General features: G+C 43.7%; 1 long non-coding RNA gene across 5 annotated transcripts; it reads left to right on the top strand.

The window, feature by feature from the left end:
• The first annotated feature begins 17332 nt into the window (after nucleotides 1-17332).
• LOC123096948 (uncharacterized) lies at nucleotides 17333-22413 on the top strand. 5 transcript variants are annotated; one of them, XR_006446804.1, is made up of 5 exons: nucleotides 17333-18053; nucleotides 18304-18503; nucleotides 18840-18952; nucleotides 19799-21862; nucleotides 21942-22413. It is a non-coding gene; the product is annotated as an uncharacterized lncRNA (long non-coding RNA). The 5 variants fall into 5 exon arrangements; XR_006446805.1 differs by having other exon boundaries at nucleotides 17338-18053; nucleotides 19248-21862; XR_006446803.1 differs by having other exon boundaries at nucleotides 17341-18053; nucleotides 18840-19917; nucleotides 20615-21862.
• The last annotated feature ends 557 nt before the right edge of the window (nucleotides 22414-22970 follow it).

The raw sequence follows: 22970 nt of genomic DNA, 5'->3' as shown, positions 1-22970 counted from the left end.
GCAAGCGAATAATTTCCTGAAAGAACAAATCAGCAATATTAACAGCATCATCACTTTTATGACATGGTATAAAGTGTGCCATTTTCGAAAATCTATCCATGAAACAAATATGCTATCTCTCCCCTTCTTTGTTCGAGGTAAACCTAAAACAAAGTCCATAGATATATCCTCCCAAGGAACACTAGGTACAGGCAAAGGCATATATAAACCATGAGGATTGAGACCTGACTTAGCTTTTTGACATGTAGTGCAGCGAGCAACAAAACGCTCAACATCCCGTCTCATCTTTAGCCAAAAGAAATGTGTAGCAAGTATATCCTCCATCTTCTTGAGGCCAAAGTGCCCCATTAATCCTCCTCCATGCGCCTCCTGCAACAACAAAAGACGAACGGAGCTAGCTGGAATGCATAGCTTGTTAGCACAAAACACAAATCCATCGTTAAGAATGAACTTGCTCCAAGTTCTCCCTTCCTTACAATTCTGCAATACATCTTTAAATTCAGCATCATGCACATATTGATCTTTGATGGTCTCCAAACCAAATATTTTAAAGTCAAGTTGTGAAAGCATAGTATAACGATGAGACAATGCATCAGCAATAACATTTTCTTTACCCTTCTTGTGTTTAATGACATAAGGGAAAGTCTCAATGAATTCAACCCATTTAGCATGTATACGGTTCAGTTTTGCTTGACTTTTAATGTGTTTCAAAGATTCATGATCAGCATGTATAACAAATTCCTTGGGCCATAAATAATGTTGCCATGTTTCTAAGGTCCGAACAAGAGCATATAATTCTTTATCATAAGTAGAATAGTTCAGACTAGGCCCACTCAATTTTTTAGAAAAGTATGCAACAGGTTTGCCATCTTGTAATAACACACCTCCTAATCCAATTCCACTAGCATCACATTCAAGCTCAAAAGTCATATTAAAATTAGGAAGTTGGAGTAAAGGAGCATGTGTCAACTTATCTTTCAATACCGTGAAGGCTTCTTCCTGTGCGGTACCCCAAACAAAAGGCACATCCTTCTTTGTAAGCTCGTTGAGAGGTGCAGCAATGGTGCTGAAATCTCTCACAAAACGCCTATAGAAACCAGCGAGGCCAAGGAAACTCCTCACTTGTGTGACCGTTTTGGACTGCGGCCAACTCTCAATAGCTTCAATCTTGGCTTTATCAACTTCAATCCCCTGTGGAGTAACAACATAGCCAAGAAAAGATACTCGGTCGGTGCAAAAGGTGCACTTCCCAAGGTTACCAAACAAACGTGCATCACGTAGAGCAATAAAAACATCACGTAAATGTTCCAAATGTTCCTCCAAAGATTTGCTATAAATCAATATGTCATCAAAGTAAACTACCACAAATCGTCCAATAAAGCACGTAAAACTTCGTTCATTAATCTCATGAAAGTACTAGGTGCATTAGTTAACCCAAAATGCATGACTAACCACTCATATAATCCAAACTTAGTTTTAAATGTTGTTTTCCATTCATCTCCCAATTTCATACGAATTTGATGGTATTCACTACGCAAATCAACTTTGGAGAATATTATAGAGCCACTCAATTCATCAAGCATATCATCTAGCCTAGGAATAGGATGACGATAACATTTCCATGTTTACCTTATTAGTGATGTTTATTAAAATTGGATATAAAAATGGTGCCTAATAGATTATGAAGTAGGTTGTGCCTTTTTTTTCGCCCGGTGCAACGCACGGGCATTTGTACTAGTAATTACAATAGGCAACAGAGAGTTTGCAAGGCCATCTCGGTGAGACCGAGATCTGTATCGGTGTGATCGAATTGTCTAGAATTCTGGCAGTGGCTATCTCAAAAGAACTCGGTGGCGCCAGATAGATCAAATCGGTGGGGCCGAGTTTGACTGGGTTTTGGACAAATGTGGAAATGAGAAAGTGGTTGAGGGTTTTGGAGCAATATCACTAAGCACATTGAGCAAGTAGACCAGTAAGCAATATCTCATCTCCTATGGACTCAATGTGATATTGGATCACTAAAATGGAAATGAAGAGTCTTGATCTTTTGCCAATATGTGTCCTTGGCATTTTGAAAGGGTTAATATTATTAATGCCTCTACAATCAATGCACACACGCGACGTACCATCCTTTTTCGGCACTAAAATGATAGGAACAGCACAAGGACTAAGGGATTCACGTATATAACCTTTGTCGAGCAGCTCTTGTACTTGACGCATAATCTCCTTCGTCTCCTCTGGATTGGTACGGTATGGTGCACGGTTGGGTAATGATGCACCGGGAATTAAGTCAATTTGATGCTCAATCCCTCGAATAGGTGGTAATCCCGGTGGCACGTCTCGTGGAAAGACGTAAGCGAACTCCTGCAAAATGTTAGTGACAGCAGGAGGCAAAGAGGAAGGCATGTCCTCGAATGAAAATAATGCCTCTTTGCACACAAAAGCATAGCAAACAGATTTGCTAAAATCTAGATCATCAATATCAGATTTGGTGGCAAGTAAACATGCACTTTTCAATTTAATTTCAGAAGCAACACTAGATGGTTTATTATTAGGCTTCATTTGTTGCTCAAATTCTTTTGCCACAATCTGATTTTCACTCTTATTTTGCTCCTGTTTTGCTTTATTAGCTCTATTAATATCATCTTTCAAAATGGAATCGGGAGTCATAGGAAGCAAAGTAATATTTTTGTCCTTATGAACAAGAGTATACCGATTGTTTCTACCATGGTGTACAGAATTTTTATCAAATTGCCATGGTCTACCAAGTAATAAGGAACATGCTTGCATAGGTACCACATCACAATCAACATAATCAGCATATGTAGAGATACTAAAATGCACACGAACAGTACGTGTTACCTTAACCTTGCCGCTGTTGTTGAACCATTGGATGTAGTAAGGATGTGGATGTAGTCTTGTGGTGAGAGATAGCTTCTCCACCATCTCCATGCTAGCCAAGTTGTTGCAGCTCCCTCCATCTATGATGATGCGAACAGAACGTTCCTTCACAACTCCCTTTGTATGGAACAAATTATGCCTCTGATTTTGCTCAGCTTGTGTAACCTGCACACTCAAAACACGTTGAGCAACTAAACATTCATACCTGTCAGCATCTTCAGCAGCCATGTATTGCGTCTCGTGATCAGAATCATCTCCACCGTGTTCCTCATGTGTAATAAGAGCCAAAGTCTCCTCATCATAGTCACTGGCGGACTCATACCCATCATCCTCAGTAGCAATCATCACACGCTGAGATTTGCATTATCTCGCAAAATGTCATCTTCCCTTACAACAACGACAAATAATATCACTTGTGTGCCCTGTTGATGCCATGGAAGAAGAAGAGCTCTGCGCAGCCCCGACAGGTGTGCTCTTGGCAGATAGTGGTGGTTGTGCCTGCTTTCTTGTATCACGGCTGGAAGTGGCACCTGATGGAGGTGTTGGTGCAGTGGAAGTAGAGGATGCATGTGGTGTCCATGATGAAGATCGACCTGCAGAAAAGTTAGTTCGCGCCAATGCTTGTCGATCTTGCACTTCACGTTCAGCTTTACAAGCAAGATGGAATAAACGAGTGATATTATTATACCCCTTATACTCTAGAATGGTCTGAATCTCTCTATTTAATCCACCATAAAACGCGCAAGCATAGCTTCATTCTCCTCAACAATACCACATCTAATCATGCTAGTTTGTAATTCCTGATAATATTCTTCTACATAATTTTTTCCTTGTCTTAAACGCTGCAATTTTTGAATTAATTCACATTGATAATATGGTGGAACCCAACGAGTACGCATAGCAGTTTTCAAAGCAGCCCAAGTAGCAGGAATAGGATATAATCTACAATGTTCAGACCACCAAACACATGCAAAGCTAGTGAAAGCACAAACAGCAGCAGGAACACATCTCTCCTCAGGATATTGTAAACATGTAAATCGTTGTTCAGTTTCTAACTCCCAAGTAAGATATATATCAGGAACATATCTACCCTCAAATGGTGGAATATTCAATTTCAGTTTAGGAAGATGGTCATGATCTCGTACCTAAGGGAGAGCCCTACCATTGTGATTATTTGCATGTGGACGACCTGGTGGTTGTGGTGCTGGTGGTTGCACGTAGTTCTGATTTTGATCAACCTCATCCTCGTAATCTCCCGCATAATCATCCTCCGCATCAGCAGCAGGAGCCACAGAAGTATCAACAGCAGCACCAACAGTTTGGCCAGGCTGAAGAAGGACACGGCTCGCTCGGCGGAGGGCTGTTTCGCGACGTGGAGGTAGTTGTTGTTGCTGTTGTTGTTGTTGTTGTTGTTGTTGTTGTTGCAGAGGTGCGGCAGGTGCAGCCGGTGGTGGAAGACGCGCAAGCAGTTCATTAAATCTGTTATCGAGCTTTGTTTCAAACGTCTTCTCAAGGCCAGTGATCTTCTCCATGGCCTCTTCAAAATTGTTCAGCACATCTTGCACCTGTTCAGTCATCATTTGCTGAAACTTATCATGAAGCTCCTTGTTCGTTAAGTTCTCCCAGTCAATCTCGTCGGCTTGTGATCCTAGCATGGTTAGCAGCAATAGAAACACACAAGAATAGGATCCTACAGACTACTAACAAGTGGCGGTGGTGGTGGGTGTCACAAATCCGTCAAGCAAATCTCAAATTCTTACCAGTTCTTACCCAGCAGCAGGCGGTGATCGGCAACCGATGTAGTCAAAACTCTCAAAGCTTGGATAGAGCGATTACCAGGAGAGTTAAACACACGATGTAGATGTATGTGGATCTGGGAAGGCTTATAATATGGTAGCAAAAAAAGGGTCAGCAATAATCAATTCAGAGATGCAAAGTTGAATAAACGCTCAACGACGGTACTGTGTTGGTCCTAGGCTAGACGGTGCTAGAGACGCGAGCCTAGAACACTAACAAAATCACGGCGCTGCACGTAAATAAGGGAGGAGCACGCTCTGAATTTTTTTTCCTTTTTTCACTTTTTTTTGCACTTTTTTCCTCTTTTTTTTGCTCCGCAACACATTTTTTTCGAAAAAGTCTACAAATGGTCTAAAAACTGCCTAGCCAGAATTTTCCAGACTTAGTTTTTTTTTAAACTGGAGCTATTTTTCTTCTGCGGGTAGCACAGAAATTGGGGAGTCCGACTTGGTCACGACTCAAAGTATCGCATGATCTGGAACTCGAAAACAAAGCAACAAATACTGAACTCGGACTAGGACTGGTGGCGGAGATGAATCTGGTGGAACTCGGACTGGTGGCGGAGATGAATCTGGTGGAACTCGGACTGGTGGCGGAGATGACGGCGGATATGTGGTGGCGTATATGGACTCGGATTGGTGGTGAATATGTGGTGGTGGTATATGGCAGCGACGATGAAGTTGGTGTGGTGGTGGTATATGGCAGCAGCGATGATGATGATGCGGTGGTGATATATGGCAGCGGCGACGTGACAACCTGTGAACAGAACTCGAAACTATAAAGGACTAGACGCTAAGGCCACCAACTTGACACGACGATGCAACCGCAAATTCAACAAAGCAAATACAGAAAAGATTATGCAAAGGCTCAGATTGGTTCGGATAGGATGAACTAACCCTAATTTTTTTTGGCTTTTTTCGTGGACTATAGGTATGAAGAACAGACTCGATCTAAACTACGATAAACTGGAAAATCTCACCGAGCAACCTGGAAATCTGATACCACTTGATAGAAGCAAAGGTGTCCCATCTTTCAATGAGATTTTGGCTATCGTTTTGGTGGAAGTCGACTTTGACGATCCGACTACGAATATGCGAGGACGTCGCGCCTTAGCAATCGCTAAACCAACTCCGAGAGGTTATTGACCACGCCGGAGCACGATCAACCTGACCACGAAGGTCTGTTTCCTGCAGGCAAACAAAGAACAAGAAAGAAACTAAGATTGCAATCTGGATATTGCGAATATAAGAGGAAAGCTTTATTGATCAAGGTGGGGTTCTGTGACGGCTTTGTCTGGTCGTTGAACACGAATGAAGTACGCGAAGTTGCAGCTATGGTGAACTTTAATCTAAACAAAACCCAAAGTCTAAACGACGCCCTAAGGGCTGTATATACGGAGGAAGAGGAGGGAATTTCGTGGCCCTTGGAGGAGAGGTCCGAAACCAACCCTAACTCTTGTTTCCCCACACATACAGACTCTAAAAATAGCCTATACTTAAGTATTTCGAAAATACATGGGCCTGGCCCAATAATAAGGTGACGCAGCACCTAGAATAGCCTCTGGACGAAATTTATGAAGTGACATCTTGTATATTTCGTCCAAGGCTTCATGCACTCCTTATGGTGGCTTCAAAGTCCTGAAATCATCACTTGTAACTCTGTTCTTGATCCCCTTGCGCATGCCATCATCTCCCTGCTTGGTCTTGCTCCAGTGTTCATCCCTCTTATCCATGCCAGGCCCTTCATTTGTAAGCAAAACAAGTATCCAATTTAGGCAGCATCATATTCTCATGAACATTAGAATCATTACCAAGAAACGAAAGTACCTGGTAATTCAATTGGCGTGCGCGAGCTCTAGTAATTGGTCCAGTATGTATAGCAGCAGGGGCTGTGGGTGTAACAATGGTATTGATGTCCTCATCATTTTTGGTGATGTATTTTACATCATCAATTGCAGATGATAGTAGAGTCCCACTTCAGATTAACATTGTATGTCTTGTCCTGCTTCAGCCTCTCCTCCGTACACCTCACCGGAGCTGCTCCAATGATGGAACCGTCCATTACACCAGAGCAGTACCCTCGGTGCCATTTGCAGAGGCCTCAGATGTAACGACCCGAGACTGACGCTTCAGAAGCCTTCCAGTTATTTTGTTGTTGCCGTGTGTTTCATTTCTTTGTTGCATTCATCATGTCATCATGCGCATTTGCATCTGCATGTTTTCATAAAACTCGTAGTCGTCCATGGTTGCCACTTCTCTCTTTGTCTCTGTTGACCTTTTGTCAGGCCTCTTTGTCCTTGTCAACCTCTCTCAGACCCCTTGCGCGTGTCCGAAACTTCCCCGAACCCGACCCGTTCAATCATCACCGTTGGATTCGGATCATCTTCAAACATCCCTCTAATAGCTTCGGTTTATTATTTAATCTCTCTTAACCATTTTATCTCGACCGTCCGATGTAAATCAGAGGGTCCGAACCCTCCCAGTTTCATATATATATCCCACCCCCATTTCTAGACAAGCCCTAAAATCTAGGGATTTGTCCCTGCCGCCGCCGCACTCATCTCCCACCTCGGGATCCATCCCCGTCCAATCAGTGTCTGCGTCTTGATACAAATCCCCTTGCCCTCCACCTCGCGCCCGAGGGCCTCCCCGACCACATCGCCGGGGATGCGACCTCCTCTGCTTCCTCTTGCGACCGCAACAGCACCCGAGCTCCCTGCCTCCTCGCGCCTTCCTCACCTGCCCGAGATCCACTCCTCCCATGTGCTCGACCTCCACCATCTTCCTCGCCGGGACTCGCACCAGCTTCCTCTGCCGCATAAAGAACGACGACCACAACTTCGTGCCCGGCCGGACCCAGCCGTCGTCGTCACCTAAGCAGGTCGCCGACGCGTCCCTCCCTCTCCTCCTTGCACTCTTCCTTCCTCAGATCTGTTTGCCTCGCTGACCGCTGCAACCTGCAGGAGCAGGAGCGTGCCAACTAGGTCGCCCGCGTCCTCTGCATCGCGGTCTCTCCTGCTTCGGCCTCCAGCCTTTGCCATCAAGCGCCGCCTCCGCCTGGATCCGTCAAGTCCCTTCGCCTCGCCAAGTTCCGCTCGTCCGAGCCCTTCCTCGCTGCCTGCAAGCCGCGCCGTCGGGCACCGTTCCCTCGCTGGACCTCCCCTGCTTCGCCAAGTTGTCGCCTTCCTTCGCGCCGTCCCTGTCGCCTGAGTCGTCGTGCCAAGTTCCGCCGCTGCCGCTGCAAGTCCCGCTGCCGCTGAGCCTCTGCATCGAGCCGCTGCATCCCTCTGCTTCGTCAGAACACGAGCGCCATGCGTCCTCTGTTCACCGGCGTCTCGACCTCCTCGAGCGACGTCCGAAGCCGCGTTGACCCTTCCGATCGAGCCCAGCAGCCGGCCCAGCTGCGCGCCTAGCAGCCCGAGCCGTCTCAGCCAGCCCACGGCCACTGCTTCCCAACTGGGCAAGGCCCATGGTGAGAACATATGCAGCCCGTATCATGTTTTTTCCAGTTCTGCGAATTTAGCTATTTATCCAGAGTTGCCAGTTTTACAGAAATGCCCTTCATGTTCATGCATATAATAACTCAACAACCGTGCATCGGATTAAAATGTTTTATATATGTAAAATGCTTAGAATTTCATCTACTTTCATAATATGCTGCTTTCATCCATGTTAAAATTGATTAACTTGCTGTTTGCATTAATTTGCATAAATGTCATGCTAAAATGATTTATTTAATAACTAAATAACCGTAGCTCCAAATTAAATGTTCTTTATATGTAAATGGGGTAGAAAAATGAATAGATTAACTTGGTGCACTTTATTTTCCAGTTTAATAACATTAAAATATGGTTTAGGGCAGAACAGTACCAAATTCAAAATATGCATATGGGGATTTTCCGGAATTGTTGTTTGTTATTTCCGGCCTCATTTAAACTTGCCTAAATAGTTAGTTTACTTATGCTTCATCTCTTGCCATGTTTAATAACATTTAATATTGATGAGTAGCATAAACGAGAGTGAACTAAATACTTGCATGTGGTGTTTCTTCAATATGCAACTCGTTGCATATTGAGCTCCACTTAACTTGTAATTTTGTTTGTTGCACTTTGCCTTGCCATGCCATGTTTCATTAAACCGGACATGCATCATACTTGGTTGTGCATCATGCCATGTTAATGCTTGGTTGTTTACCATGTTGTTTCCTTCTTTCCGGTTGTGCTTCTTCTCAATAGTTCCGGTTACTTTGCGATTGTGAGGATTCGTTCGACTACGCCCATTTGTCTACTTCATGGATTCGGTCTTCTTCCTAGCGGGATTTCAGGCAAGATGACCGTCACCTTGGATCTCACTACTATCTTTGCTATGCTAGTTGTCTCGATGATATCGCTATGTCGCGCTACCTACCACTTGTTTATCAAGCCTCCCAAATTGCCATGATAGCCTCGAACCTTTTCCACCATCCTAGCAAACCGTTGTTTGGCTATGTTACCGCTTTGCTCAGTCCCTCTTATAGTGTTGCTAGTTGCAGGTGGAGTTGCAGGTTGTTCCATGTTGGGACATGGATATCATGGATATCACAATATCTCTTATCTAATTAATGCATATATATATACTTGGTAAAGGGTGGAAGGCTCGGCCTTTTTCCTGGTGTTTTGTTCCAATCTTGCCGCCCTACTTTCCGTCATACCAGTGTTATGTTCCTTGATTTTGCGTCCCTAACACCGTGAGGGTTTCTAGGCCCCTCTTTATAGTTCACTTTGAATAAAACTCTTCAAGCAAGGCCCAACCTTGGTTTTACCATTTGCCTAATAACAACTAAAACTTGCATATGGACTTTTCGGACCCCGAGGACTTAATCAACCCCCCCCTGGGCCAGTGGTCCTCATGAGTGTTGGTCCAAAATGGCAGTAGTCGGGGCCACCAACGGGTGTGCCAGCCGGAAACTTAGCCAATCCGATCGTGGCCTGAGACGAGATACGTGCGGCTACTATCAGGGTGTCAGCACGTCGGGAGGTCTTGCTGGACTTGTTTTACCATTATCGAAATGTCTTGTGCACCGGGATTCCGAGTCTGATCGGAGGGTCCCGAGATGGAGGATTGTCTCCACGGATCATGAGCTTGTCATGGGCTAAGTTGGGACACCCCTGCAGGGTTTAAACTTTCGAGAGTTGTGCCCACGGTTATGTGGCAGATGGGAATTTGTTAATATCCCGTTGTAGTGGACTTGAAGTAAACTCAACTAAAATACACCAACCGCGTGCGTAATCATGACTGTCTCTTTTCGGGTGCATTCGAGAAGAGAACACGGTTGGGTTATGTTTGAACGTAAGTAGTTCAGGATCACTTCTTGATCATTACTAGTTTGCGACTGTTTGTGTAGATTCTCATCTTACTCTTGTAATCGTAAGTTAGCCACCATATAATGCTTAGCCGCTTGCTGCAACATCACCACTTATCCATTCCATACCCATTAAGCTTTGCTAGTCTTGATACCCATGGTAATGGGATTGCTGAGTCCTCGTGGCTCACAGATTACTATAACAACAGTTGGAGTTACAGGTAATGTGATGAACTGACATGAGAGCAATGCTTGGTTGCTTTTGGAGTTCCTCTTCTTCTTCGATCAAGGGATAGGTTCCGGGTCGGGGAACCTGGGATTAGCAGGGTGGATGTCGTTCTTCTTTTTCGTTTGATTTCATCCGTAGTCGGATCCTGCTCTTCTGTATGATGGTTGCTATGTATCGATGTAATGTTGTATTCATGTTGTAGCTTGTGGCGAGTGTAAGCTTTTATCTTATATTCTCATCTATTCAGTACATGGTATGTTGTAATGATATCCACCTTGCTATGCGCTCGAAATGCAATTGTGCCCCGATCATGAATTCATCACGTGATTGGGATAGAATCGCATCTTGGGCGCTACAAGTTGGTATCAGAGCCTTACCGACCTTAGGAGCCCCCTTGATTGATCGAACCGCTGTCGTTGTTGAGTCTAGAAGAAAACTATTTTTAGTCTAGTTATATCAGAGAGTAGGAATTCTTTTTACTCCTTATCCCCTTCGTCGCTCTGGTGAGGACTCCTGACGTAGATGTTTTGACTTCACTCTCCTCTTTTTCACTCAATTTTTTTAGGATCACGCGGGTATTGTTGGATCGTTGCGATATCATTGTGACGGGAATTCTTTCTTGGTGCCTCCTGACATTTAGGGGTTGTGGCAGTGTCCCGGGGAATTGAGCTACAAGGTGTTTTTGTCACAGTGCTTATCATTTCAGTTCCGAAATACCAGAGGTCGCCGACATCGAAAACGCTTCTATACTCTTTGTGGTGAGAGTAGTTTGGCGGCACCCAGTACTGGGGAGAGTGATCAGATGTATTGCCACATCTAGTATATCGGATGTTTTCGAAGGTTTGAGGTACACGATTTCCGAGGTTTTCTTGGTTATGTGTTGGCGGATGGATACAGTTGGAGCGTAGGGCTTGTTAGTTGCGTGAGATATTTGTGCCTCCCTGTATCCCCAACACCAGATTGCATAACCAGAAAATGTCGGCAGTTGATAGGTGGGAATTCAAGTATCACGTAGGATATCCTTCCAACATACACATGATACGATATAGGGTCTATCATATGTTTGTTCCGTCTTATTCTGCAAGCCAATCCTTTGTTTTGTTTTATTTGTGGTATTCGAGTTGCTTCGAAGTCAAGTGTTGATTCCATACCTTTCTTAAGCGGTGTTATCATATTTCTATGGGAATATTAATCCTTTTGATCATGCAGAATGGTCATGCCAATTCTTTTCCAACCGACGAGATTCTCTTCAAGTTAAGCCGACACCTTCCAAATTCGCAAGATCAATTCTCAGTTTTCTCAATGGTGGCCATTTCGTCCGTCCCAAGTTGCCTTTATTTTTCCCAACATCCCACCCTTTTTCTTCAAGTACTCAGATATCTCAATCAAGTATCCATTTTATTCATGTGAAGTCTCTTCATTCTTTTCCTTCAATGTTCTTAGCCGGTGATTTCTCAGGAGCTATAAGTGCATCATTCTCCGTTCTCTTTTCTTCCCCGATGATTCAATGCAAGCTTTCGGTGTTGATCATATCCCTTTCCTTCTTTCAAATGTTTTCTCATGTTGGAATTTATTATCCAAGGCTATCTTATTTATTCACCTCTCTGTCCATATCCGGAGTGTAGAAGATATCTCAGAAGATTAATGTTTCCATTCTTATTCCGTTCAAGGCTATTTCGAGGTTGTTACCTCATTCGAGCTATTTAATTCAACTGGTGCAATCTCTCTTTTAAAATCATTCAACGGTGTTTTCTTTTGAGTGGCCCCTAACCCACAGGTCTTTTCCCATGATCTTACCTGACTCTTCTAATTTATCCGGAGCGATTCTCAAATTCTTTTAAAGTTTGACATAAGAATGATTTCTCATCAGTCAAATGTATCCTCCAAGATCGCTTTCAAATTATTTTCATCGTTTGTTCAACCTTTCTATTCTTCATTCCGGAGTGCCTCGACAATTCATGGTGGTGTTTCTCGTTGTCATTCCCAGCTTTGAAGACAGAAGAAGAGTTTTTCCTCTAAATCTTGTTTTTTCTCTTGAAGATTCATGGGTCTAGCTTGATGCCATCCTCTCAAATCATTTCCAATCGTGAGAATTCTTTTCATACCCATCCGAAGCATTTCATGAGTTTCCATTTTATTCCTACGAAGGCCAACATTTCAGATTTATTCGTTCTCAACGTTCAGCTCTCAATCCCCAATTGTTCTGGTGCATCGTCCGAGTATTCTCTAATCAGTTCATGATCTCTTCGTTCTCTCGTATCTGAATTCCCTCAAGTATCTTAATTCGTTTGCTAATTTTCCCGGTGTCTCGTTCTCTTTTCTTTGTTCGTTTTCAAAGTCTTACGGTGGTCCATTCAAGATTCGTCTTCTCTTGTTATCATATCAATTGACTTGTTCTCTCATAATCCTACCGGTGGTCCGTGAGTTGCGCTATATCTATCTCCAATCCCTTTCAACGAGAATAAGTAGTATGCCAAATCCGTTGCTTGTCATCAATTTAAATTGATGAAGGAAACGCATAACATAATTCTTATTCTTGTTTCATCCAAGTGATTTAATCCCTTCTTCCGGAGTTTGTTCATGATGAGTAAATTCTCTATTCCAAGTGATTCATATTTCTTTCAGGAGTTGCAACGCTTCATGGTCATATCAGCACGAAGCTTCATCTAAATTACAAGGCTTCAATCTTAGTCTTTTCATCCTTCACTTCTTTCTCATCATCCTTTTTATTACCGGAGTTCTCACGAAGGCTCTACATGGTGGTTCATCAAGGATTTAATTCATTCTTGGAGTGTACTTCAAAATTCTTGTTGGAGCTCAAGCATTCTTGCATTCTGAAGTACAATTCTTTCTACCTTATCTTTTGAGATGGTGTTATATCATTCTTGACAATTTTCGTTCGTGTCCCATGATTCACAAATTAGCAAGAGTGAGATATTTTAAATCCATCAATTTCTTTGTGGAGTTATCTTGGTGAAGATTTCACCTAAAGCCTTCCCTAAGGAATGTTGCTAATTGTGGTGCCTATAATCCAAGTTTCCCCCTATTCTCTCGGTAAAAGGAGTTTTTCATCTCTTGTTCTTCTGAAACAAGCAATTGTTTTCGTTAGTGGCAGAATTGCACCTCTAGTTTTGAGATTTTTTCATAAGTCCACGAGGAGTATATCTTTTCATTGTTGATTATCCAACAACTCCTTTCAACTCCTCTTCGCAAGGATGCTCTTTCAAATTCAATTTTGGCAGGAGTTGTCATTTTCTCCTCCGTTCTTTTCTAATGATATAGCTTCCATTCTTTTGTTCCGGAGGCATGGTGATGTTACTATCTTTGAACCATCATCTCGTTTTGTCAACATCATGTTCTTTCCCTGCTTATCCATTTAACCAGAGTGTTGTGTTCTCATTCAAGTTCTTTCATCTTATCAAGTCTTGTGTCTCTTTTCAACCGGAGTGTTGCCCGAATTCTTGTATTCTTATTCCTTGTCCAACTAATTTTAACCGGAGTGGTTTCAAAGTCTATCTTGTTCCATGAGCTCTTGGTTCTTGTCGTATTCCTTGTTCCTCTTTGCTAACCGGGTGTTTGCAATCCCATTCATCTCCATTGTATTCTTCCTTTCAATTTGTTCAACCACCCAAGGCTCGTGGTTTCACTCGTTTGTCAAATTAGCAACTTTGTTTTACCTCTTCCTCTTTTGCTTTTCTCCAGTGCCATCCTTAGATCTCGGGCCGAGATCTCTTATAAGTGGAGGAGAGTTGTAACAACCTGAGACCGACGCTTCAGAAGCCTTCCAGTTATTTTGTTGTTGCCGTGTGTTTCATTTGTTTGTTGCATTCATCATGTCATCATGCGCATTGCATTCGCATGTTTTCATAAAACTCGTAGTCGTTCATGGTTGCCGCTTCTCTCTTTGTCTCCGTTGACCTTTTGTCAGGCCTCTTTGTCCTTGTCAACCTCTCTCAGACCCCTTGCGCGTGTCCGAAACTTCCCCGAACCCGACCCATTCAATCATTACCGTTGGATTCGGATCATCTCCAAACATCCCTCTAATATCTTCGATTTATTATTTGATCTATCTTAATCTTTTTATCTCGACCGTCCGATGTAAATCAGAGGGTCCAAACCCTCCCCTTTCCATATATATAGTCCACCCCTAATCCATTTCTAGACAAGCCCTAAAATCTAGGGATTTGTCCCTGCTGCCGCCGCCGCGCTCATCTCCCACCTCGGGATCCATCCCTGTCCAATCAGTGTCTGCGTCCTGATCCAAATCCCCTCGCCCTCCACCTCGCACCCGAGGGCCTCCCCGACCACCTCGCCGGGGATGCGACCCCCTCTGCTTCCTCTTGTGACTGCAACAGCACCCGAGCTCCCTGCCTCCTCGCGCCTTTCTCACCTGCCCGAGATCCACTCCTCCCACGCGCTCGGCCTCCACCATCTTCCTCGCCGGGACTCGCTCCAGCTTCCTCTGCCGCATCAAGAACGATGACCACAACTTCGTGCCCGGCCGGACCCAGTCGTCGTCGTCACCTAAGAAGGTCGCCGACGCGTCCCTCCCTCTCCTCCTTGCACTCTTCCTTCCTCGGATCCGTTTGCCTCACTGACCGCTGCAACCTGCAGGAGCAGGAGCGCGCCGACTAGGTCGCCCGCGTCCTCTGCATCGCGGTCTCTCCTGCTTCGGCCTCCAGCCTTTGCCGTCGAGCGCCGCCTCCGCCTGGATCCGTCAAGTCCCTTCGCCTCGCAAAGTTCCGCTCGTCCGAGCCCTTCCCCGCTGCCTACAAACCGCGCCGTCGGGCACCGTTCCCTCGCCGGACCTCCCCTGCTTCGCCAATCCGTCGCCTTCCTTCGCGCCGTCCCTATCGCCCGAGTCGCCGTGCCAAGTTCCGCCACCGCCGCTGCAAGTCCCGCTGCCGCCGAGCCTCTGCATCGAGCCGCTGCATCCCTCTGCTTCGTCAGAACACGAGCGCCCTGCCTCCTCTGTTCACTGGCGTCTCGACCTCCTCGAGCGACGCCCGAAACCGCGTTGACCCTTCCGATCGAGCCCAGCAGCCGGCCCAGCTGCGCGCCTAGCAGCCCGAGCCGTCTCAGCCAGCCCACGGCCACTGCTTCCCAACTAGGCAAGGCCCATGGTGAGAACATATGCAGCCCGTATCATGTTTTTGCCAGTTATGCGAATTTAGCTATTTATCCAGAGTTGCCAGTTTTACAGAAATGCCCTTCATGTTCATGCATATAATAACTCAACAACCGTGCATCGGATTAAAATATTTTATATATGTAAAATGCTTAGAATTTCATCTAGTTTCATAATATGCTGCTTTCATCCATGTTAAAATTGGTTAACTTGTTGTTTGCATTAATGTGCATAAATGTCATGCTAAAATGATTTATTTAATAACTAAATAACCGTAGCTCCAAATTAAATGTTCTTTATATGTAAATGGGGTAGAAAAATGAATAGATTAACTTGGTGCACTTTATTTTCTAGTTTAATAACATTAAAATATGGTTTAGGGCAGAACAGTACCAAATTCAAAATATGCATATGGGGATTTTCCGGAATTGTTGTTTGTATTTCCGACCTCATTTAAACTTGCCTAAATAGTTAGTTTACTTATGCTTCATCTCTTGCCATGTTTAATAACATTTAATATTGATGAGTAGCATAAATGAGAGCGAACTAAATACTTGCATATGGTGTTTCTTCAATATGCAACTCGTTGCATATTGAGCTCCACTTAACTTGTAATTTTGTTTGTTGCACTTTGCCTTGCCATGCCATGTTTCATTAAACCGGACATGCATCATACTTGGTTGTGCATCATGCCATGTTAATGCTTGGTTGTTTACCATGTTGTTTCCTTCTTTCCGGTTGTGCTTCTTCTCAATAGTTCCGGTTACGTTGCGATTGTGAGGATTCGTTCGACTACGCCCGTTCGTCTACTTCATGGATTCGGTCTTCTTCCTAGCGGGATTTCAGGCAAGATGACCGTCACCTTGGATCTCACTACTATCTTTGGTATGCTAGTTGTCTCGATGATATCGCTATGTCGCGCTACCTACCACTTGTTTATCAAGCCTCCCAAATTGCCATGATAGCCTCTAACCTTTTCCATCATCCTAGCAAACCGTTGTTTGGCTATGTTACCGCTTTGCTCAGCCCCTCTTATAGCGTTGCTAGTTGCAGGTGGAGTTGCAGGTTGTTCCATGTTGGGACATGGATATCATGGGATATCACAATATCTCTTATCTAATTAATGCATATATATTTAAACCAATAAGGACCCTAGCCAACTCGGCCTCCGAGCACTCCCTCGACGCCATGCATTCCCAACCTTCGATCCAGGTCAATCCAATCTTTGGCTTTGTCTGAAACGTTGGATGTTCGCTGCTCGTTTCACTGGTCGTTTTCACCGCGCGGTAAGTTCGGGTGCCCAATGACGGGTGGGCTCTTGGAGCATTCATCTTTTTTCCGAGAGTATGCAAATCACATACCTTAGCTTTATAAAAGAGAGAAGAATTTTTACAAGGTTTGTTAGCCAGGATACTACAGACTAGTAGCAGGCAACGGAATTCCAAATGAACCCACTCCTACTCCTCTACTATACTCTATATGCTAAAATCAGCTGCTCCTCTCCATCCGACTAGCGTCCATAGCCGCATTTCCTCTTCGATGATTGCTACGAGATCCACGGTGGTACAAATTGATGTTCGATTGCCAAACACCCGAGCGGTCCTTTGCTTCCACAGATTCCAGCAAATTAGCATGACCATTGCGTCGAAACCTTTCCTGAGTTGTTTGGTCACCTGTTTTCTAGCAGCAAGCCACCAAGGTTGGATGTGGTCAGTTGCTGTAGGGATGAGCCCCAGGTTGATTCTCCTCTTGCTGAAAACTAGATACCAAACCTGCCGAAAGTAAACACAGTTTAGGAGGATGTGATCTACATTGTCTTTCTCTTGGTCATACAAGAAGCATGCCAAGGAAATGTCCTGGAGCCCATGTCTGCATCTTCTATCAGACGTCCAAATCCTATGTTGCATAGCCAGCCACATGAACAGTTTGCAAGCCATCGGGGCCCAGCAACTCCAGAGTCCTATGGAGCATTCATCTTGGTTGTCAGCCTTTTCGAGATGCATGTGCGCCCTCTGCCTGCGCGCCGCGTGCGCGTCGTGCGCTGCGCCAAAGCGCACAGCCGCACGAACCCTAGCCCCCAACCCGCAGCCGCCACAATCTTCCCTCCTTACTTCCTCGTCAACACAGGCGCCGCACCCCTCCCTTCTCCCCCTTCCCGCAGCCCCAGGAGCTCCGCCGTACCATTCGACGAGATCCACCGCCTCCCGAGGTCCATATCCACCCCAGGTCGCGAGGAAGTCGCGGGAGGAGGAGAACCCTCGTCGCAAGGAAGATGCAGGAGGAGGAGGTCAGCCGGGCGTCGCCGGCCGGAGAAGGAGGAGAGGCGGGGATGCCAGCCAAGGAGGCGGATCGCCTCGCCTCTGCTGCACTGTGAGCGCTGCCGCTGCCTCTGCATCCACCTTGCCCCGCCGTCATGGGATGAGGCTCACCATGGAAGAGCAGCCGTAGGTGCCATAACATCTAAAGAGCTGCAGTCGGGTGGAGGTGAGGATGCGTAGCTCGATTGACAAGAGCAGGGCAGTGGATTGGATTGAGGGCGCCTACATGGCCACGCCGCTGCTGCCGTCTAGAGTCGCCTTGGGCCGCCGCCTCGAGTGGCCTCCATCGCCGCCCCGAGTCAAGTCCACCACTGCCGCCAGGAATCCCGTCCCCGGCAAGGTAACTTCCTCTGAATACCTGTTCTTCCTGGTCCTATTGCCCTGCTCATTACGTGTGATGTGCCCGTGCTTGTTGTTGCCGTGTTGCGTGTGTGCGTGTTTGCTGGCTTGTTGCTGGGTGCTTTGTCTGGGTGTTGGGCTGTTGATGGCCTGATGCTGATGCTTTGCTGCATATATTTGTATAATGTTTGTGTCTTCCATGCAGCTACGAAGCTATGCTTTGTTGTATACTGACTTGTTGCTTGCTGCAGCGACCTGCTGATGTTGCTGCTGTGCTGGCCAGGGAGTGAGTCCACTGACATACGGACACAAGAGATATTCAGTTATGAGGATTATAGGATATTAATGATAGTTCAGTCATTGAGGATTCGAAAAGAGGCATCAATGCTCCAGTAGAGGTGGTATTGAAGTTGTGGCTGTCAATAGTCCTTATATTGATGCTAACTACATGGTAAGGAAATAATGCTATATGATTTGCATATTTTGTGCTATGAGATCTTCTGCAACTGAATTCGAAGTTAAAGCGTTGAACTCAGTTTTGCAGTAGTTAGTTCAATACTACTTTGTATCAAAATTGCATCAAACCATGTTGCACTGTATTTCGAGCATAGAAGCATTTACTTAACACCTAATTTTACGCAATTAGGTTCCTACCTTTTTCTGTTATTAGGTGCGACGACAAGAATCATCCAGTGGGATGTTCTACTGCATCGGAATTTTACAAATTTAATTCTGCCATTATATTCTTTCCTTCAGTGCTGAAGTTAACACCCCCTCCCTTTTGTAGGCCTATATGTTCAAGTATGACTCCACTGATGGCCCCTTTAAAGGATCCATTAAGGTCGTGGATGATTCAATACTGGAGATTAATGCGAAAAAAATCACAACCACAAGCAAAAGGTAAATATGCCAGGGTTAGCTGATTATTTTCCATATTAGTGCGGTTGATATAGATGTTGTGGTTTCTAAATATGCATGACATGTTGTCCTGAAATAAGGACATGTGAAGCAATGAAGTCGCCAAAGTAACATTATTACTTAATAATTGATATATAGTTTAGAGCCCCATGTTTTTTGCACATTCATACGGACATATAATAGCTTACAAGTGCACGCTTGTTGTACATCCCGAGTACTGGATGTTCCTTCTCTTATTTTGATTCTGATGTTCATATGTTGATTTTCTGCGATGGAGGGAAAGGAGAAGTCTGAATGTGCCAACAAGTAGCGACCAGTGAGCTATTGTCTATGATTGGCTATGGGAGGAGTTGTCTTGTGCTGCATGGGCATCTTGCAGATCGATTTCCTTGGTTTGATGTATCTCGGATTCTGATTAGTCTTTGATTTCCCACATTTGTTTGGATGTTTTCTTTGCACCAAGCACCATGCTTTTTGATCACTGGTCAACTTGCACAGTACTATCTAAGCATAGTTGTTGGTTCTGAGCTTTTGCAGCACATAACAAATTCTAGCTTTCAAGGAATTATGATATTGGCCATTTCCACTGAACATGAAGAGGGCGCATGTACGGACATGTAGAAACTGGAGTAAATTAACATAATCCCGTAGAATGTAGTCTGGGAATAGTACGCCAACTCAGTGAGGCAAGTACTGGCCTGTTTTGCCATCCCTGTGATAAATGAAAGTTAGTTTAGGTAATCTTGGTTATAAAATCATTTTCTTAAAGTTTTAACTTATAACTGGACAGAAATTGTTATTGCACCTGAATATTTGATTATGAATCAGTAAGAGGAAATGGGGCGTTGTTAGGCGGGACCTTGCCACTGTTGCCTTGGGTTTTGGCTTCGAAGCACCACCATGTATGGCTAGCCTTCCATGGCTACATCGAGGGTCCCAATCTGCAGGTGAGCTCTTCTTTTCATCTGCAGGTTATGACTATAGTTTGTGATTCATGGCTACTATAGTCCTTCCATGGCTAAATCTCCACCTCAATGAGATTGTAATTGTGCCAGAAACAGACTAGGCTAAATCTCCTCCTCAATGAGATTTAGTTTGTGCATTAACGACTATAGGTTTCTTATTGTTTTGGAGTGGTCTGCTTTCATTTTCTCCAGTTCAGTCATGTATTTCTTTGCACCCATGTTCGCTTCAGTATTCCCTTCCGATTCTCACACTTTGGTTGCGGCTTCTTTGTTTATGTTGGAAGTATTAGACAGATAATTTGTTCATTTAAGTTGTCTCCTCTTTGTCCTCTTGTGTCACATTAAATCATGGTATAATAGATAATTCAGTTAACTGATTGTTTGCCATATTAGTGCAGTTGATATAGATGTCATGGTTTCTAAATATGCACGACATGTTGTCCTGAGATAAGGACAGTGAAGCAATGAAGTGGCCAAAGTAACATTATTACTTAATAATTGATTCATAGTTTAGAGCCCCATGTATTTCGCACATTCATACAGATATATAATATCTTACAAGTGTATGTTGTTGTACATCTTGAGTACTACATGTTCCTTCTCTTATTTTGATTCTGATGTTCATATACTGGTTCTTACTGAATTCTGGCGTTGATTCCAATTTTTTGCGGAACTCCAGGACCCCGTGCAGTGTGCATTGGACAGTGTTGTGGAGGGTCCAATTTCCTCATGATTTAAGAAGCTCGGTGTAGTACCAAACATAATTTGAGAACACTGGCTTGTTTTGTAGTCCATTCCCAGCACATGTGTTCGGAAGACTGGACACTTCTTGTACTTACTCGAAATTTTCTTTTCATAAAAAGTTCCTTGGAAGGGATTGCAAAGTTTAACGAGCATGTCCCTTTTACATCTATTTACAGTGTGTTTTCTTTTGGTTTCACCACATTTTTAGGTTCACATTTTTTACAGATTGCGTATATTATAGGAGGCATTGATGATGAAACATGAATGCCCGTTGTTCTTGTCCGCTCCTGATCTCAGTAGACCTGTGTGATGTGCTCTTGATCCTTTCTCTCTTTTTTATTAAATGAATCTCTGACTGAGGAGGACATGTTCTTTAATTAGATTGCAATCATGAAACTTCTTTTGGGTTTTCTTATTGTACAATACAAAGCTTCCAAATTGTTTGATCCTGGAAATAAGTTAGCAAATTTCTGTGTGCAGTGAGCTGGGAGCCGGGGTCATCTGGTACTGTCCTTTCACTCATTTAACTATCTTAATTTGTTCACAAAACTCCTTCTGTAGCTAAGATTTCTTTGTACAACACGTACTAATTATTGGTCTTATTCTTAAATCTTATTTCACGTTATTCAGCTGCAGGCTGGGTTAAGATTGTTTTTGTGCCAGAAACAGACTAGGCAATGCTCTAACCTTGGCAGCAAAAATTGTCTAAATTCCGTAAATAAGGTCGTGGAATATCTTTGAATACGTTCATTTAAATATCTTGAGTTGACCTGTATGGGTTGCTTCTGTGCACACTCTCTTTGATATGAATTTCTAGGAGAGAAATTCTTTCATGGTAATGATGTATTATTGATATTTACTCTGTTTCTTAGGCCTATAGGTTTCTTTTTGTGGGATGCAATTACGGCACCACATGAATATGATCCTTGAGTTGCATATTATTGCCCTTTTGGACATAGGCATGTGCCATGTAGTATAACATTTATAAAGAATGTCTTGGAAATTGTAAGTAGATGATTACGGTTACCCTGTAACTTTAGGAGTAAGATATATATGGTGATTGAATCTAGAGATGCTTGCTAATCTATAACATTAAGATCCAGTCACGTGCAATATGTTTTATTCACAGAAACATGGAATCAATCTGGCTGAAAGTAATCATCTTATGGCGTGGCATGAAGAGGTAGTTCACAAACCTCTGTTAGGTGCTCCATCCTTTGTCACTCTGGTTTGATTTCCTAATATCTGGCTTCTCTGAACAGATGTGTGCAGATCTGAGAAAGAAGAGGAATAATCCAGCAGAAGAATTTGGTGAATAAGAACAAGTTGGCATTTCTCTCTTGTGAACACAGTCATGCCTGCCTTTTGATTTTATTGTTTGTACTAATGCAAACAAGAATTCTCTATAGTTCTTGACGCAACACCGCTAATTACTCAATCTGCAATACATGATTATTTCTGGGAGAAGTTTAGTGCATGAATTAGCATTCTGTAAAGTCCGTCTAAGCTCATTTCTCTAGGCCAGGATAGATTTCTCAATGTCATTTTTGGGATTGTTTTAACACTGAACAACATTGCCAGGTCAACCGTTTCTCATGTCTTTGTCATATCTGTAGGTATTGTGGTGTCTCAATTTTGTCACCAGCCTCTTTCACCGACCTGTAAACTATCTGTCTCGAGGTCTCCCTAACTGTATTTTGGGTTTAGAAAAATAAATAACTATTTTTGGACTTATTTTTGCATCAGCTACTTTGTAGGTATTATGTGCGTTGTTAGGGATCTGATATCATGTAGTTCCAGGGATTTCAGATGGTCTGGTCAGTCCATTGTTCTTGCCATGTGATACTTTCTCTCATTACTGTGATCGTCAGTGCTCTTGACATCGGTTACTTTTTCTTATTACTGTGATCGTCAGTGCTCTTGACATCGGTTCTTCTTTATGGTTGCCTTCCCAGTGCACTTTTATTACTTCTAACATATTAATTTTAATATGCTTGATTGACCATATTATATATTTCACTTCACCGGGTGGTTGGTGGAAGTGTTGGTTAAAATATTTTGGCTAAAACATTGTCTCTAATTATCAAGTTTATACAGTTGAATCTTCTTGATTGACTATTTTGTAGTCTGCTCTTAGTTGTACAATATTAATTCTTAAAACTGGATAAATTTAATGAGTTGTTTCACTGTTTTCAAATAGGTAGCTTCAGCCCTCACTGTGTCCTGAAGCTTATTCTTACTGCCTTTTCAAATAAGTTTTTTTCCTTGGCACTACTGCCGCTGTGTACAGA

Source organism: Triticum aestivum, chromosome 4D, assembly GCF_018294505.1.
Source record: "Triticum aestivum cultivar Chinese Spring chromosome 4D, IWGSC CS RefSeq v2.1, whole genome shotgun sequence".
Classification (NCBI taxonomy): Eukaryota; Viridiplantae; Streptophyta; class Magnoliopsida; order Poales; family Poaceae; genus Triticum; species Triticum aestivum.
Note: the sequence above shows the minus strand (reverse complement) of the source record. Positions and strands in the feature narration are given on the sequence as shown.